The 16,913-nt window shown below is 44.7% G+C and overlaps 1 protein-coding gene across 2 annotated transcripts in view; it reads left to right on the plus strand.

The window, feature by feature from the left end:
- JAK1 (Janus kinase 1) overlaps nucleotides 1-16,913 on the plus strand; it is a 237,098-nt gene that overhangs the window by 101,398 nt on the left and 118,787 nt on the right. Inside the window, exon 1 of one of the 2 annotated variants that reach the window (XM_007978453.3) lies at nucleotides 4,190-4,414. The exons of the other annotated variant lie outside the window; for it this stretch is intronic. The gene's annotated coding sequence lies outside the window, so the exon portion shown is untranslated. Of the gene's footprint in view, nucleotides 1-4,189; nucleotides 4,415-16,913 lie in introns of those variants that run through there. 2 annotated transcript variants of the gene reach the window in all.

Consider the following 16,913-nt stretch of genomic DNA (forward strand, 5'->3'; position numbering starts at 1 on the left):
GTTTTGTTTTTTGAGACGGAGTTTTTCTCTTGTTGCCCAGGCTGGAGTGCAGTGGCGCGATCTTGGCTCACTTCAACCTCTGCCTTCCGGGTTCAAGCTGTTTTCCTGCCTCAGCCTCCTGAGAAGCTGGAATTACAGGTGCCCACCACCATGCCCAACTAATTTTTTGTATTTTAAGTAGAGACGTGGTTTCACCATGTTGACTAGGCTGGTTTTGAATGCCTGGCCTCCAGCAATCCACCAGTCTTGGCCTCCCAAAGTGCTAGGATTGCAGGTGTGAGCCACCGCGCCCGGCCTGTTATTTTTTTATTTTTTATTTTTTTTGAGACAGGGTCTTACTCTGTTTCCCAGGCTCGAGTGCAGTGGCACCATCCTAGCTCACTGCAGCCTTGATCTCCTGGGCTCCAGTGATCCTTCCACCTCAACTCCTGAGTAGCTGGGACCACAAGCATGTGCCACCATGCTCAGTTATTTTTCGTATTTTTTTGTAGATATGGGGTTTTGCCATGTTGCCCAGGCTGGTCTCATTTTGAACTCCTGGACCCATTTTTAACTCCTGAACTCCCGAAATGCTGGGATTACAGGTCTGAGCCACCATGCCTGGCTCAGTGACTTTTTAAAACTTTCCTATTCTCAAACATAAAACTGAATTTCTTATCCTGCTTAGTCGGTGGCATCCAGTCGGTGGCATCCTTGGTCAGCTTGTCAACCAATTCAGAAAATTTAGGAGTCATGTGAGATTCCTCTTTCTGCCTCAGTAGCCACAACTAATCAGTCACCAAGCGCTGTCCATTCTACCTCCTCAGGCTTTTTGCATCTTCCTCAGTACCCTTCCCCAGTCCACTGCCTTAGATAGGCTCTCATCCCTTGCAGCTTGCAGTTTTACGATGACATGTAATTAATCTCCTTGCCCTCCAATTCATCTTCCACATTATCCCTAGACTAGTGGTTCTCAGTGGGCTGTGATTTTGCACCCCAGGGGACATTTGGCAATGTCTGAAGACATTTTTGGAAGTCACAGCTGGGAGAGGAGGGTGGGGAGTTGCGGGGGAATGTGATGGGGGAACAAGAGGAGTTGCTACTGGCACCTAGTAGTCAGCGGTCAGAGATGCTGCTAAACATCCTACAATGCACAGGACACCTCCGCTACAACACAGAATTTTCCAGCCCACAATGTCAATAGTGCTGAGGTTGAGAGCACTTGCCCTAGAGTGATTCTTCTAAAACCATAACCTTAAATCTCTCAAAAAAACCACTATTTTTTTTAGGCAAAAGTTTTTGCATGGGGTTCATCTTTTCTCATTCTCCAGTCACACAGCATATACTTTTTTTTTTTTTTTTTTTTTTTTTTTTGAGACGGAGTCTCGCTCTGTCGCCCAGGCTGGAGTGCAGTGGCCGGATCTCAGCTCACTGCAAGCTCCGCCTCCGGGGTTTACGCCATTCTCCTGCCTCAGCCTCCCTAGTAGCTGGGACTACAGGTGCCCGCCACCTCGCCCGGCTAGTTTTTTGTATTTTTTAGTAAAGACGGGGTTTCACCGTGTTAGCCAGGATGGTCTCGATCTCCTGACCTTGTGATCCGCCCGTCTTGGCCTCCCAAAGTGCTGGGATTACAGGCTTGAGCCACTGTGCCCGGCCTACTTATTTTTTTTTTTTTTAAGAGATGGGGGTCTCACTCTGTTGCCCAGGCTCAAGTGCAGTGGTGTGATCCTAGCTCACTGCAGCCTCAAACTCCTGGGCTCAAGCGATCCTCCAGCATCAGCCTCCCAAGTAGCCAGCACTACAGGCATGTGCCACCATGCCCAGCTAGTTTACCTTTTTTTTTTTTTTTTCCTTGAGAGGGAGTCTCTCTCTGTTGCCCAGGCTGGAGTGCAGTGGTGCAATCTCAGCTCACTGCAACCTCTGCTTCCTGGTTTGAAGCAATTCTTGTGCCTCAGCCTCCCAAGTAGCTGAGATTATAGGCTCCCACCACCACACCCAGCTAATTTTTGTATTTTTAGTAGAGACGGGGTTTCGCCATGTTGGCCAGGCTGGTCTCAAACTCCTGACCTCAAGTGATCAGCCCACCTCGGCCTCCCAAAGTACTGGGATTACAGGCGCGAGACACTGCACCTGGCCCTTTTTTTTTTTTTTGAGGCAGGGTCTTGCTATGTTGCCCAGGTTGGTCTCAAACTCCTGGCCTCAAGCAAACCTCTTGCCTCAGCCTCCCAAAGTGCTGAGATTACAGGCATGAGCTGCCACACCCAGCCAGCATATACTATTGCTGCCTGAATATGCCGCCACCTCCTGACTCCTGCCTCGTGTCTGCTACTTGAAGCTTCTTCTGACTTCCTCAGACTTGGCTGGGTGACTGTCTTCTGTGATCGCCGTTACAGGACCGGGAATCACACTTAATGTTACTTGCTTGTCTCTCTGACTGCACATTGAGCATTCAGGGGTCAGGAACCTAGTCTTTTTTTTTTTTTTCTCTCTGAATTCTCATCACCTAGCACAATGTCTGTTACAGACGAACAGATCTAAACTGAACCCCTGATTCCACCCTGTGAACAGCCAGATTTATTTGTGGGCACAATGGGTTCACTGCTGCCTTCCTGACTTTCCTTTTTCTTTACCCTCCTCACCTGAAATGCTGTTCTTTCACGTCTCTGTCTCCCTTCATGTCACTCTCACCTGTTCTTTATGGTCCAGCTCAATAAAAACTACTACCACTTCCTGAGCCCATGCCATGTGGGCTATATTATCATAGTTCACTTTCAGCAAAACCCCTTTAAGGAAGGCATTATCCCTATTTAACAGGTGAAGAAAATGATGCAAACAGCCCTGAGGTGTTGTTCAGAGTGTGGCAGGCAAGACAAGACTTGCACACAAACACCCACAATGCAGGCAACCCAGGTTGCCTCCCTGTCTGTTCTGATCTCCGGTCTTCTCTGGTCCTCTTCTCTGTACTTCTGGAAGGCACTTTGGAGTTCATTTTGTCTACTGCTCAACTGAGAATTGAGTCAACTGAGAACTGTTTAGGGCAACACAGGTGGTTAGTGGTGGAGGCCAAACCTCAAATTCAGTAGTCTAATTCGGATGCTTGACTTTATTCCACACCCAGAATATCTTGCTCAGTTTCAGTTGCAGTAACTCAAGTGGTCAGGAACTGTCCAGCAGGGTTAGTGAAGTCAGCACAGGTGGGGCAGCCTCTGTCCACAGCCCTGAAGCTGCAGAATTCTGACCGTGCACGGGCTCGGAGGATTTTCATCCAGGGATTGTCAGGGGGAAGTCGCTGGAGTGTTTTAAGCATGGGAGTGTATGAAACAGATTTGAATTTTTAAAAGTTCATTGTAGAGAATTAATTGGGGGCTGGAGTGAATGCAGTGATTTAAGAGGTGTTCGTGGTCCCTTCAGGTGAGAGATGGTGGCAGCTCGGACCATGTTGCCGGAACATAGACAAGTGAACTGACTGGAGAGATACCTAAGGAAATAAAATTGTCAGGATTTGTCCGTGGACTGCCTACGAAGTTTGAATTGTGGCTACAATGTGACCTTGATTAACATACTTAAGACTTAATTTGTTCCTCATGGATAAAATGATACTACTACTTTGAAAAGTTATTAGTAAAAAAAATGAAAAGCGCTGTGCATGCATTAGGTATTAGTGAATGTAGTTCTAACTCCTATTACACATACGCTTTTATTTTTTTTTCGTAAAGAGCTTTTAAAATACGGAATGGGTTGGATCTGCAGTAGCTTGTCGAAGCTGGGGGCTGTATTCTTAAGTTCTTTTTAGTCTAGTGCTCCACTAGCTCCCCTCCTACTCAGCTGGGGTAAGAAGCGCAGCGTACACGGAGGAGGGGGATGCATTTCTGCATCGAGCGCACAAAGGTGTGGCGGAGGGGTCTCCAGAGCTGGGAGGGGTCAATCTACAGGCGAATCCCGGCAATTTTACTCCTCGTGCTGGCTGACCTCGCTTCCTAGATGAGTTTCTACATTCTAGAATCTAGAAGACGCGGTGAACAGAGACGAGTGGGGGTGGCTTCGCGAGCGAAGCCGGATGGGGGCGGGGCGGCTAGGCCGGAGGCGCAGATTCTCCGCCGGGACCGCGGCCCCGCCCCGCTTTCCGGGGCTGCCGCTGGTGACGTCGCGAGCGGGCGGGCCCGGCGACCGCGGGGGTGGGGCCGGCCGCGGGGCGGGGCGGGGCGGGACGGGAGGAGGTGCGTCGCTGAGCGCAGGCCGCGGCGGCCGCGGAGTAGCCCGGAGCCGCCGACAGCGCGGGCCTGCGCGCTATCGTGATTGTTCTCGCCGCGACCCCTCCTCAGCCCTGGGCGCGCGCGCGCTGGGGCCCCGCGGGGCTGGCCGCCTAGCGAGCCGGCCGGTCGACCCCAACCAGCGCAGCGACCGGCGCCGCCCGGCCCAGGCGCACACGGAAGTGGTGAGTGTCACCGGGGGAGGTGGAGGAGCCGGGGCGGCCGCGGTCGGCAGGCGAGGGGCGCGCAACCCGGGCTAGCCGGAGGCGCGGCCACCGCTCTCGGTCAGTCCTCACGCTGCGCGGCCCGGGCTGCTCCTGAGCGCTGCTCAGGACCCCGCGACTGGGGCGGGGAAGGCGGGGAAGGCGGGGATTTCCAGCCCCGCGGAGCCGGCGGGCAGCGAGGAGGTCCCCGGGCGGGGGCCCCTGGCCGGGAGGGGAGCGGTTAAGCCAGGCCGCCCCCTCCCCCAGCGCGCACGGCAAGTTTTCACAAACAAGCCCGGAGCGCGCTGTCTGACATCCTGTTTATACCACCCCGAGATACAGGCGCGGGCTGGAGGGCTGACGTCCCTAGCTCCTTGAACCAACTTGACCGCCAGCTCCCGGCCGGGGTCGCGGCGCAGAAAGGTTTTCTTCTTCGGCCCCCGGACGGAGGCTGAGGGTCGTAGCTTTTTTCCTTCCTTGCGGTCTCAGCGAGGGAAAGTTTCTGGGATTTGGAGCTGGGTGTTGAGCGTCCGCGAACTCGGGAAACGCCCCCTCCCCTCTTGGATTCTGTTAGGAATCAGGCCTCAGGTAGCCAGCGAGAAGTGGGAAAGGTGACCCTGGGCGAGAGGACCAGGGAAGGGGAACAGTGGGAGAGAAACACCCGGGGAATTGCGAATCCCACTGGAAAGGGACTGATTAACCGAAACGGACTGGTCTCTGGCTCCCTCACTCCATCTCCATCCGCGCGCGGTCGGCGACCAGGAGCATCAGAGGACTAATAAACACTCCTCCAAAGTCACTCCCCAGGGTCCCTGGGATGTGGGCTCCTTGGATGTGTGTTTACTAAGGAACTTCTAAATAAAAGATGTGATGTTTGCCAGGTGTTTGTGCACACGTTTTTTGGAGGGTTTGCACTCCATGATTTACTGTGTGTTCCTGGGGAAGAGGACCCCGTCCTTCCTGCCACTCTTCTTACTACGTGGCTGTGAGCTGCCTTCTGCCGCTGGTTGAGTACATCACTATACATGTTATTGACACATTTTTCCCCGAGTCACAGGGCTTTTCTCTCAGTGGTAGGAATTTACAGTGGTATAAAATTGTCATTACTTCTTTCAGGGAGTAAAACATGGGTAGTTAAATGATGAGAATAATGCAGACAGATGTAATCAGGGAGTGTTTGGTTTTGGCTTTTTTTTTTTTTTTTTTTTTTAAAGAAAAGATTTGAGTTACGTATGGGTATAGGCACAGTAGATTTTGTTGAAGATGAGCAACTTGTATTGATTGAATCTTTGTTCTTTCCTTTCCAAAACCCCATTATGTGTTGTTTCTTGATTTTGCTTTTGGTGACTGTGATGGTTTCCAAGACCAGGGAATTATTTTCGTTGAAGGATCAATGTATTCTTTTGTACTTTGTGGTGAAGATTAATGGAGACCGCCAGGGTTCCAGACATTTCTGGTACAATATGCTTTGTAATGTGGAGAAAATGTCTCCCCTGTATAGATCCAGATCACACTTAAAGATGTGAGGACATCATACTTGAATGACTTTGGACATTATAAATAAGAATAATCATAACCTCTTCTTAATTCTATATATCATATTAACTAACCACTTTGACCGATTTTAGTTTCTGTTAGTAGGTACAAAACTATATTTTTTTACTGCTGGGATTGCATTGTGATACTCCACCCTGAATACAGCCAGTTTAAATGGTTTCCCCATTCCATACTATGCTAATTATTTACTGCCATCGGGAAATGATTGTAGAGAATGCGAGAATGCATAAATTAGATATAGGTAAAATAATTCAAATATTTCCCCAAATGTAACTACATTTCTGTTGTTGTAATTTAGGATCTTAACTTGAGCTTGGTTAAAGCCTTATACTTCCGACTGAAACAAGCATTGAGAACGTGTAGGTTGATACTCATTTGTGTAGAGAGAACAAGGGAATGCTGAGGTATAACTAACTCCACAGCAAAGACCAAGATCTGCGTTTTCTAATTCTCAGATTCCTCTGGTGTTTTTTCCCCCTCAAACACACATCCCATTTTGTATGTCCTTATGTCCTGATGAGATAATAGCATGCTGTTAGATTTATTGTCCGAGATGTGAATATTCATACCAAGTTTTCTTGTTCATTTTCACATTTAAAAGCATTATTTTAAGTGGATGGGGAATTGGTTTATTAATGGAATCTCGCTGAGTACAAGTAACATTGGATGCTTTGTGATTTATTGTGGCTTAGTGGTATCTGGAACCTTGTCATAGAACAGGAGTGCTGGAAGGAACTTTGCAGATTCTTTTAGACCAGTAATTCTCAACTGGGTATGATTTTGCACCCAAGGAGATATTTGCAGTTTCTGGAGACATTTTTGGTTGTTGCAACTTAGGGGAAGGGAGCGGTGCTACTGGTAGGCATCTAGTGGTTAGAGGCTAGGGATGCTGCTAAACATCCTATAACGCACAAGACAGCCCCCCGTCCCAAACAGAGAATTATCCATCTCAGTAGTGCCCAGGTTGAGAAGTCCTGTTTTGGAATACTGAGTAAGGAGCAAGAAGATCTGGGCTCTTGCGGTGGCAAATTTTTTAACTTCAGGGCACGTATTTTCTTCATTTGCAAAATGGAGATAAAAATATTCTCCCTGGTCATCTCGCAGAGTTTTGGGGGGAGATCAGGTAAATAATGCATGGAAACTGTGACGTGCTATGCAAATCATAACTAATATGAAGAGTATTTTTCATAAGTGAATCATTAGATTTACCGGTAGTTGAGGGAACCAGGGTTAAGGCAATATGTTGAGTAAAAAGCTGCCTGTGGATGGTTTGATATTATCGAATTCTTTGTTATTCATGTTTTGGGGTAAAGGTTTTTTTAGTGTACTTCGTTTTCTTATTGTCAGAACATGTACTTTTTAGCTCTATGATTTCTTTAAACAAAAATTATTTCTCCTATCGTAACAATAAGGAGAACTCACTATAGAAAAATTAGAAAATACAGGAAAGTAGAAAATAGAGGGAACAAGTCATTCATGCTCTACTCCCTTGTCCGTTTAAGCACGCTCACATCGATGCCAATTTCTTTTCCATAAGAGCAGTTAAAATTCAGAGAATTAATGATGAGAAAGGAGAGAGTAGCTGGTGACCAAGGAAGGTGTTCCTTGTTTCTGTGCCCTTCATTTCTTTCTTTTTTAGTAATTATGATGTAAAGGTAAATTACATTATAGTAGGCATCAGGGACATTGGTTCGTTGTTTTTATTATTTTTATTTTTAATTTTTTTTTTTGAGATGGAGTCTCACTGTCACCCAGGCTGGAATGCAGTAGCACAGTCTAGGCTCACTGCAACCTCTGTCTCCCAGGTTCAAGTGATTCTCGTGCCTCAGCCTCCTGAGTAGCTGGAATTACAGGCACGTTCCACCATGCCCGGGTAATTTTTGTGTTGTTTTTTAGTAGAGATGGGGTTTTACCATGTTGACCAGGCTGGTCTCGAACTCCTGACCTCAAGTGGTCCGCCCACCTCGGCTTCCCAAAGTGAAGGGGATTATAGGCGTGAGCCACCGTGCCTGGCCTGGTTCATTGTTTTTGTACTTTCCTTGCTGCCTTCAAGCCACGTTCTCATTCAGCTTGTTTCCTCTCTGCTTCTTACTCTCTCCTGTGCTCAGCTAGGTGTGCCACTGTTGTTTCCTGTCACACAAACCCTCTGGTAACATGGGATTTCAAACAGCTGTCATGTTGAAATGACTAGGTTTCAGGGGCCGGAAACTAATTCCTGTGAGTATTCTTCCCTCTGAGGTGCACCAGCATTCTTGGCAGTTTAAGGCAACAGGAAAGCATAAAACATTAAGCTCATTTCCATGATACCTCCACTTCTGAGGGTTTATGATCTGTGATTCTTCATAGTTGGCAGTGGGCACACATTCTTCCTTGGTGCTCTATGGATAAACTGCCCAGTTCTGAGGCAAGACCTGCTTTAGAAGTGAAAGGATAATTTCTTTTAAGTCTACTCTGGCCAGAAGATAGAGCTGGCGTTTGTTGGGATATTTTTAATCTGTGGTAACTGAATTTACTTAACAGTACTATTCACACTAGCATTTTGTACATTCTTTTATTCATTTAGCAAATACTTGTTGAGCTCTTGCAGTGAATCTCAGAGTGAATAGACAGACAACAAAACAGGTAAAAATCTTTGTCCTCGTAGAATTTACAGTCTAGTGGAAGACCCTGAGGGCATGTTCAGTTTTGTAGTTGCAGATTGTTTACATGTAAAAGAGCAAATCTTTGTGATTGTAGAATGTTTCCTAGAAGCCTTCATGGCACTCCTTTGAAGTCTGAGGACTAGGGAGTAGCTTCCCCTTATTTGTTATCTTTCTTTTTTTAATATTACAGATTAATTCATTCTTTGTATGCACAGACATCTCTTTGGTACCTATTAAGTGCCTGGCAGAAGGATAAGACACAGTTTATATGGAAATAAACTTGGTATACATAGCTGTAACCCAACGTGTTATGTAGTAGCGGTTGGAATTAAGAGCTCCAGGACCCTGAAGAGAGGTAATCCCTGCTTGGAGCCCTTGTCAGATGCTTTTTTGAAGAGGCTTCATTTGAGTTGGGCCTTCAGGAGTGAGTAGGAGTTCCTTTGTTTTAGGGTGGGAAGGAAATCTAGACAGAGATACAGTGTGAGCAAAGACATAAAAGTGGGCATGTACGTGGTGTCAGTGGCAGACTTGGAAGTGGCCACTAGATTAGAGCAAAGACTACTTGGGAGGGAGCGGTAGGAGGTAGGGCAGGACATACAGGTTGGGTCCCGATTGTGAAGACTGTAACTCTTTCCACAAGTTTGTGAGCAGTGTTAGGTTGGGGACTGAGGCCTCTGTTGAACGAATGAGTTGGGAAGATTAGAAGCCATTTGAAATTTCCAAGCTCAAGAATAACATTATTAGCAAATGGAAGACCTGAAGCACTGAGAGTTCTATGAAGGGTCAGCTTCATCTGACCATTGTGCAACTCTCTCCTCCCCATCCCAGAAAACGCCCTTTATTATCTGCCATTTATCAACTATCCAGAAGACTGCTAGGAAACAAGAAAGGCTTCGAGCCAAGCAAGATATCATGAAGTTCATCCATGCTTTCCTTACAGTGGAGTATTTGATTTGCTTTTAATTTATAAAGAATTTTTTGACAGTTTATCTAACTGGTTTTTAAGCCATTAGAAGATTAAATACAACAAACGTAAGAGACAAGAGTTGTTAAGTGGATGAATACAGGAAGACATGTTCTCAGAGGCAAGCAGTGTTAATTTTTATCTTAGAAGTGAATAAGGAGTTTCTACTGGTTTATGACAAGGAGAACCAAAACTCAAAAGTGAAACAATCTGGGGCATTAAATACCATTGTCAACATGCTAGCAATTTGAGGTTGCATTGTTAATCACACCACAGTATGGTGATTGGTACTGGTAACGATCATCAAGCCATGAGGAAGAGGTCAAGTTGTTGAGCATAAATGAAGTGAAAGTTCACATCTCTAGCAGAAAAGGGCAAGTTCAGATATCTCATTTAGGGGTTAGGAGGTATGCAGGGGGGTCTGGGGACAATATAAGAAGCTACTTTCAGAGAATTTCTGTAGACAAATTCAAAGAAGAGGTTTTCTTCAGGGTGAAACACCAGTGAGGAATCTTTGCTTTAACTCAAGGAGAGTTATTTAAGAGTAATCTGCGAGAGAAGGCTGACTGTGAAACCTAAGAGGAGCTCTCTTCTTCTGCGTAGAAGACAGTAATAACTTGAATCCAGCTGTAGGAGACTAAATCACATCAATTTATGGTACCTCTGAGTAGAAAACAGACTGATTGATTGTCTTTTAGCCTTGTTTTGTTTTCTGATTCTGATAGTCTGTTTTTGGAGGCTCTGGATCTACACTGTGTGGTTTGATCCTAGCTGTAAGAGATTGCGAGCAAGTTACGCCTGTTTCCTTATCCGTAGAATGACAATAAAGAGAGTACCTACCTCTGAGGTTGTTTAGAGGGTTGAATGACTATGCTTAAGATTTTGAAATGATGCCAGCATGAGCTAAAAATGTGCTAGCTATTTTTAAATTTTATTTTATTTTGAGACAAGGTCTCGCTCTGTCACCCAGGCTGAAGTGCAGTAGTGCGGTCATAACTCAAGGCGGTGTTGACCTTCTGGGCTCGAGCAGTCCTCCCCACCTCAGCCTTCTGAGTAGCAGGAACCACAGGCAGGTGCCGCAATACTCATCTAATTTTCAAATTTTTTTGTAGAGAGAGGTTTCATTCTGTTACTCAGGCTGGTCTCGAACTCCTGGGCTCAAGCAATCCTCCTGCCTTGGCCTCCCAAAGTTTTGGGATAATAAGCATGAACCACCATGCCTGACTTATTTTATTTTAATGAGTGGTAGATAGGCTGTATATTAAAAAAAAAAAAACCTCAAATTATATTCAGAATGTTTCAACATAGTAGGGAAGATACCACCAGTAGATACAAAACAAAGACTAACAGATATATTCTATGTTAGAAAGACTTCAATTAGCAACGAGTGAATCAAAAAAGAAGGCAGTTTCTCAAATCTAGAAGGGTTTATTACATAGACAGTGCCAAAGGTGCTAGGTAAATTAGGTTTTATTCTATTTTTAAGGAACAATGACTAGCAAAGGTGCTTTTACTTAATTTAAAGTGCCATGCAAGGTATATAATTTGGTAGGAATGTATTTGACTTTCCGGGAAAGTTAATGTGAAGATACTGTGTTGACCTCACTGATTCAGTTTACTTAGCAAGTTGTGGGCTGTTGGCAGAGGCACCATGTATAACTGTTTGTAAAATGGTGTCTTCAGAATTGTGTGGAAATTAAGTATCTTGTAAATCAGATAGTACTCCAGGGAGTTTTGCTGGTGAGGAATTATAAGAGTTTAAAGGGACTCTGAAATATGTATTCAGTTTCTACGGAATGCCCTTTTACAGTTTCTGTTTCCATATACATATTTTGCTTTCCTAAAGCAAGATTTACCCAAAATGTAAAAGTGTACAGAAAGTTGGCCCTTCCTTCTAATCACAGATGTGTATTTTACAGTATTTTAAATGTATTTCCTGCTTGGTGATGTATATGTTGGACTGGTTTCTTGGGTCTGGGCATTATTTATACTCAAGAGCAATTGTTGCCACGTGATTGGAAAAGAGCTCTTGATGTCATTTTCATCCCATATGCTTTGACAGCCAAGGGGTTAGCTGTATCTTCTCTTGTCTTCCCATTCCAGAATGAGAAAGACAGTAAAGCTCCCTAATTGATTTGTATGGAGGGGGAGTGGGTAGGAAAGTCCACTTCAGCTGAAAAGGCTGACCTGTAGGTATTTAAAATATAAATTTAGGTCTGTTATTTTCAGGTACACTTGGTAACTCAGACTGGTCTGAATACAAAGTAGAAATAGATAAGAACCACTTGTAATGAATGCAACTTTGTTTGTTTATAATGGTGTTTTAAGGACTTAAGGGTATTGGAACTGACAACAGTTTATTCAATTAAGCACAATTATATCTGTAGGCTTGCTCGCACAGTTAATTTGATCAAATTATAGTGAGGCTATATAATTTACAACAATTTTTTTCAATTATAATTTAAAATAATGTTTATGTTGTACTAAGAAAAGATAAAACAACTCAAGGAAAAAATATCTACCAAATATGTATCTTCCGAGAGAAAAATCTTGTTATTAAACTAGTTTGGTGCATCACACACAGGGATGTGGACAAATGCAATTTATATTTTAAAGAGGTACAATGGCTTTTTTGCCAGGTGTACCTGCAAACCCATTTTAGCACTAATTCACATAACATAGACTGAAAGGTAATATTCATAATGTCTTAATATTCTGACTGATTTTGTTCAGTTAAAACCATTCTGTGAAACTTTAGGCAAGTCCACGAATCACAGTATATGGGTTATCTTTTTGGGAAAATCATTTGATGTATGGTGGTAACTCTAAGGAACCTCATGTTTTTACTTGTGTAGAATGACTATTCACTTGGGTTGGTTGGAAGCAGGAGGAAGTCAGAGAAAGTCATTGGCCCAAACAAATTGTAAGCCCACCTGATGTGATTTAGGAAGCAGGCGGCCACTTACCATCTACAAGCTAGCTGAAATACAAATGCTGTTAGGTTTTCATGTTTGTTCCTTTGTTCAGCAACTCTCTGTAGATCTCACATGTATGTGAGAACAAGACGGGCTTGGCTTCTGCCCTTAGAAAAGTACCTTGCTAATTGAAAAAACAATTCAGCAATTGTATTACTGTTTGTTACAATGATGCTGAGTACCAGGAGAGATGTCAGAGGTGGGCTGTAAGAAAAGGGGCCTCTGCAGTACACTTTTATACATGGAAATCTGAAGGGTGAAAGAGCTGTGCTAAGAGAATGAGGAGGATTTCCAGTGAGAGGCAACAATATGTGCCAAGGATCTATGGTGGAACCAACACCCTGCAGCTGGTGCAGGGAGAACAAAGGTGGAGGCTGGTGAGGCAAGAAGAAACCTGGTTAAGCAGGGCCTTATGTACTATATTACTTTTGGGCCTTATAATGCATTAGGGGAAGTTGAAGTTTTTAAGCAGGGTAGTAACATGATGAGATTTGTGTCCCATGAAAAAACGGAAGAAGGATCCCACCCACTCACTGCTGCCCCTAGAGCACCTCTCTTTCCTCTTTCCCTTCATTCTGCTGCCAAATAAATGCCTTGAAAACCTTCACTTCCTCCCACCCACTCATTCTTTAACCCTTTGCAAACTGACTGCCACCTCCACACTCATGAGACTGCTTCCTTGAGGTCACCAGTGACCTTCTTGCTGTCACATTTTAACACCTTTTTTCTGCCCTAGTTATCTAAAACAGTTCATGCTGCTGAAAACCTCCTTCCTGGCAGATGTTCCTCAACCCTACTGCTGCCTGGCTTCTGAGACACAGTAAGGACTTCCTTTCTCTGTGTGTCTCTGTTCTCTTTTTGAGTATCTTCTCTTCTCTCACTTCTCCTCCTCCCCCAATGAGGATGTTTCTAAAGGTTCTGTGGATGGTAGATCTTATATGTTGCGAAAATGGTGCAGATGACCCACTTTTGCCTGAGCTCCAGTTGTCCCTTTTTATTTATATTCCTTCCTCTCTGCCCCTTACCTCCCCCAAATACTGGTTGCACAGTTTCAGACACTATTCAAGGCACTGGGGACACTGGAGAACAAGAGAGGAAAGGTCCCTGTCCTTAAGTAGCCAGCAGTCTAAGATGTTAAACACATTGATAACAAGATAATTTCAGGTGGTGGTAAGTGCAGTAGAGAAAGTTAGCAAGGTATGGGTAGTGAATACTTAGATTGAGGGGTTAGGAGAAGGGCTCCTGGTCTGAGAAAGTGACATTTAAACTCAGCCTTGAAGGACAAGTAATGAGTAGGAGCCAAGCAGTTCAATGATCTGTAAGAAAAATGTCCTAGGCAGAGGGGATAGCCAGTGTGGGCCCCTGCAGTGGAATGAGCTTTCCATTTCACACTGGGCTGCCTTGCTGTGTGTCCTTTGACACCTCCCATTTAACTGCTCCAAGATTGATACCATCTTTCTTTCTGAGCCATTGTCATAATAATGGATGATTTCTCTGTTTTGGGTTCATACCATCTCTATCCACTACCCTGAAAACCCTAGGCCAGCAGGGTGTGGGCCTCACAGAAAACTTTTGTGAGGGGAAAGACAGTAAACATTTTCAGCTTTGAGCACAGCACAGTCTGTCACAAGTATTGAATCTGCAACTGTAGCACCAAGGTAGACATGTAAACCAGTGAGTGTGGCTGTGCTCCAATACAGCTTTATGTATGGACACTGACATTTCTGTTTTCACTTGTCACAAAATACTTTTCTTCTTTTTCTCAACCATTTAAAAATGTGTTGGCTTATTGGCTGTACAGAATGGGCAGCAGCAGGCCAGATTTGGCTCGCAGGCCAGAATCTGCTGCCCCCTGCCTTAGACTAACCCTGATCTCTCCCTTTGCTTTTGCCCCATCCCACGTCCTCCCCAGGCCCTCTCAGGGCTCCCTCCCTGGTATTCGTATTCAGCACCTTTGCCACTTACTGTCCCTACTGCTGCAGCCTTCCTTTGGCTTTCTTTTTTTTTTTTTTTTTTTTTTTGAGACGGAGTCTCGCTCTGTCGCCCAGGCTGGAGTGCAGTGGCCGGATCTCAGCTCACTGCAAGCTCCGCCTCCTGGGTTTACGCCATTCTCCTGCCTCAGCCTCCCGAGTAGCTGGGACTACAGACGCCCGCCACCTTGCCCGGCTAGTTTTTTGTATTTTTTAGTAGAGACGGGGTTTCACCGTGTTAGCCAGGATGGTCTCGATCTCCTGACCTTGTGATCCGCCCGTCTCGGCCTCCCAAAGTGCTGGGACTGCAGGCTTGAGCCACTGCGCCTGGCCTCCTTTGGCTTTCTTTACCTGGGTGATCTATCATTGCTCACTCTGTGTCCATGTGCACACATTATTTAGCTCCCACTTATAAGTGAGCGTATGTAGTATTTGTCTTTCTGTGTCTGACTCCTGATCACAAGCCTGTAGAAGCCCCTATTGCCTGTAGAAAACAATCCAAGCTCCACCTTAGTCTGATAGTAAACATTCCTTGTGCTAAAACCTCAATTTAACTTTCTAGCATACTCTCCTGTTTCTCTCCTGCTACACTGTCCCAAAACAGATTGTTCATTATTTTGCTTTCAGGTCCCAAATGTTTCCCATGCTTTTCTGTGTTCTTCTTCTTCGTTTAATGCACTTTTCCCATGCTTCATGCTCTCCATCTGTCAATTCCGTAGCTTTCAAGGCCCCTTCAGATGTCCCTGGTCTCTTCCTCTGCCCCTCCCTACCCTAACAAGCAGTGTGTATACACATAGTCCTCTGGTGGTGTGTAATCCTCTGTTCCAGCACGTCATGTTCCGCTTTGTGTTTCAGTTCTTTTGCAGACACATCTCCGCCATGTAGTCACGAGGCCCTTGAGGGCAGGAACCATCTCTTTCATCGTAATGTTGCCTTTCCCAGTAGGCACACGGCTATTTATTGAATAAACACAAATCCTGTGTACACTTGTTCAAATTGTACAAAATTTGCAGGAGAGTCAAAGTGGGAACATTTTACTGAAGGGAGTTTGGCCAAATTACATCCTTGATTGTTGTATAAAGTGGTACAGTTTTGTAAAGGATCATCAAGTATTTTGGAAGACCTGTTGGCTCTGCCAGTGACTTAGATAAATTCGGGCAAGTTATTGATCTGTCTCCTCAAAGAAAAAAATTGATATGTTTTCTTTTATATAAAGAAAAAAAGAAAAAAATGTGATCTGTAACTCATTGTGTTTCCTTGCTAGAAAGCTCAAAGATAAGTTATTTGCCTGTTTTTAGTTGCTATTCAGTTTTCTTACAATAATCTCTCTGCCTCAGTCTCCTCGTCAGATTACTTATCACATGTGTTAAATCCTTCTTTTAATTGATGGTTGTGTTGTCTAGATCTTTTATATTTATATAGGTAGCCTCAACTCTCCTTTGGAGAGGGGCAATAGAAATATGAATAATAAATAGTTGCCCTTTGGTTTCCCCAACCTGTGGTGACAACAAGATAATAAAACAGATACTTATCCTATGTAAAGCAGGCAAAAAGGCTTTGGGCCAATATGGGAATCATGATGTGGGTTTGGTGGAAAATGAGCAAAGCACCTTGCAAGGATCTGGTAGTCTGAAAGTTAATGCGTGCTTGGGGTAGGTCATGTCCTGCCAGGTCTGTGGGATTTGTGGCACATCATCCCACGTGGAGAGGAGAGTAGGCAAGGGCGTGAGACTATTGATTAGTAAGCTTTTACTGTGTCGGTTGTTGGGTTATGTATTTTGCATATGATATTTAATTTAATCTTTGTAATAGCCAGAGACTTGGATCTTATTGGCATCATTTTCCAGATGAGCAAACAGAGCTAATAAATGGCAGAACTAGAATTCAAATCTGAGGCACTCTGGCATTGTAAACAACAACAAAACATGATTCTACTCTTCAGAGAGACTTTTTTCTCCTGGATTGTCACTTGTCCTTTTCTTTCTCTCTCTCCTGACATTGGTATTTAAAATGAGAACCTAGGAAACTTGCTTCTTCTAACCTGGTGTTTTCGAAGCAGTTTTAGGTCCTTGGAGATGTGCCTTGATGCGTCTGTACAATATAGTATTTGGTATTGTTAGATATAAAGAAGACCTGAGGCCGGGCACGGTGGCTTATGCATATAATCCCAGCACATTGGGAGGACAAGGCAGGCGGATCACTTGAGGTCAGGAGTTCGAGACCAGCCTGGCCAACATGGTGAAACCCCATCTCTACTAAAAATACAAAAAAAAAAAAAAAAAAAAAAAAAAATTAGCCAGGTGTGGCAGCACACACCTATAATCCCAGCTACTCAGGTGGCTGAGGCAGGAGAATTGCTTGATCCTGGGAGGC

This window comes from Chlorocebus sabaeus, chromosome 20 (assembly GCF_047675955.1).
Source record: "Chlorocebus sabaeus isolate Y175 chromosome 20, mChlSab1.0.hap1, whole genome shotgun sequence".
In the NCBI taxonomy this organism is placed as follows: Eukaryota; Metazoa; Chordata; class Mammalia; order Primates; family Cercopithecidae; genus Chlorocebus; species Chlorocebus sabaeus.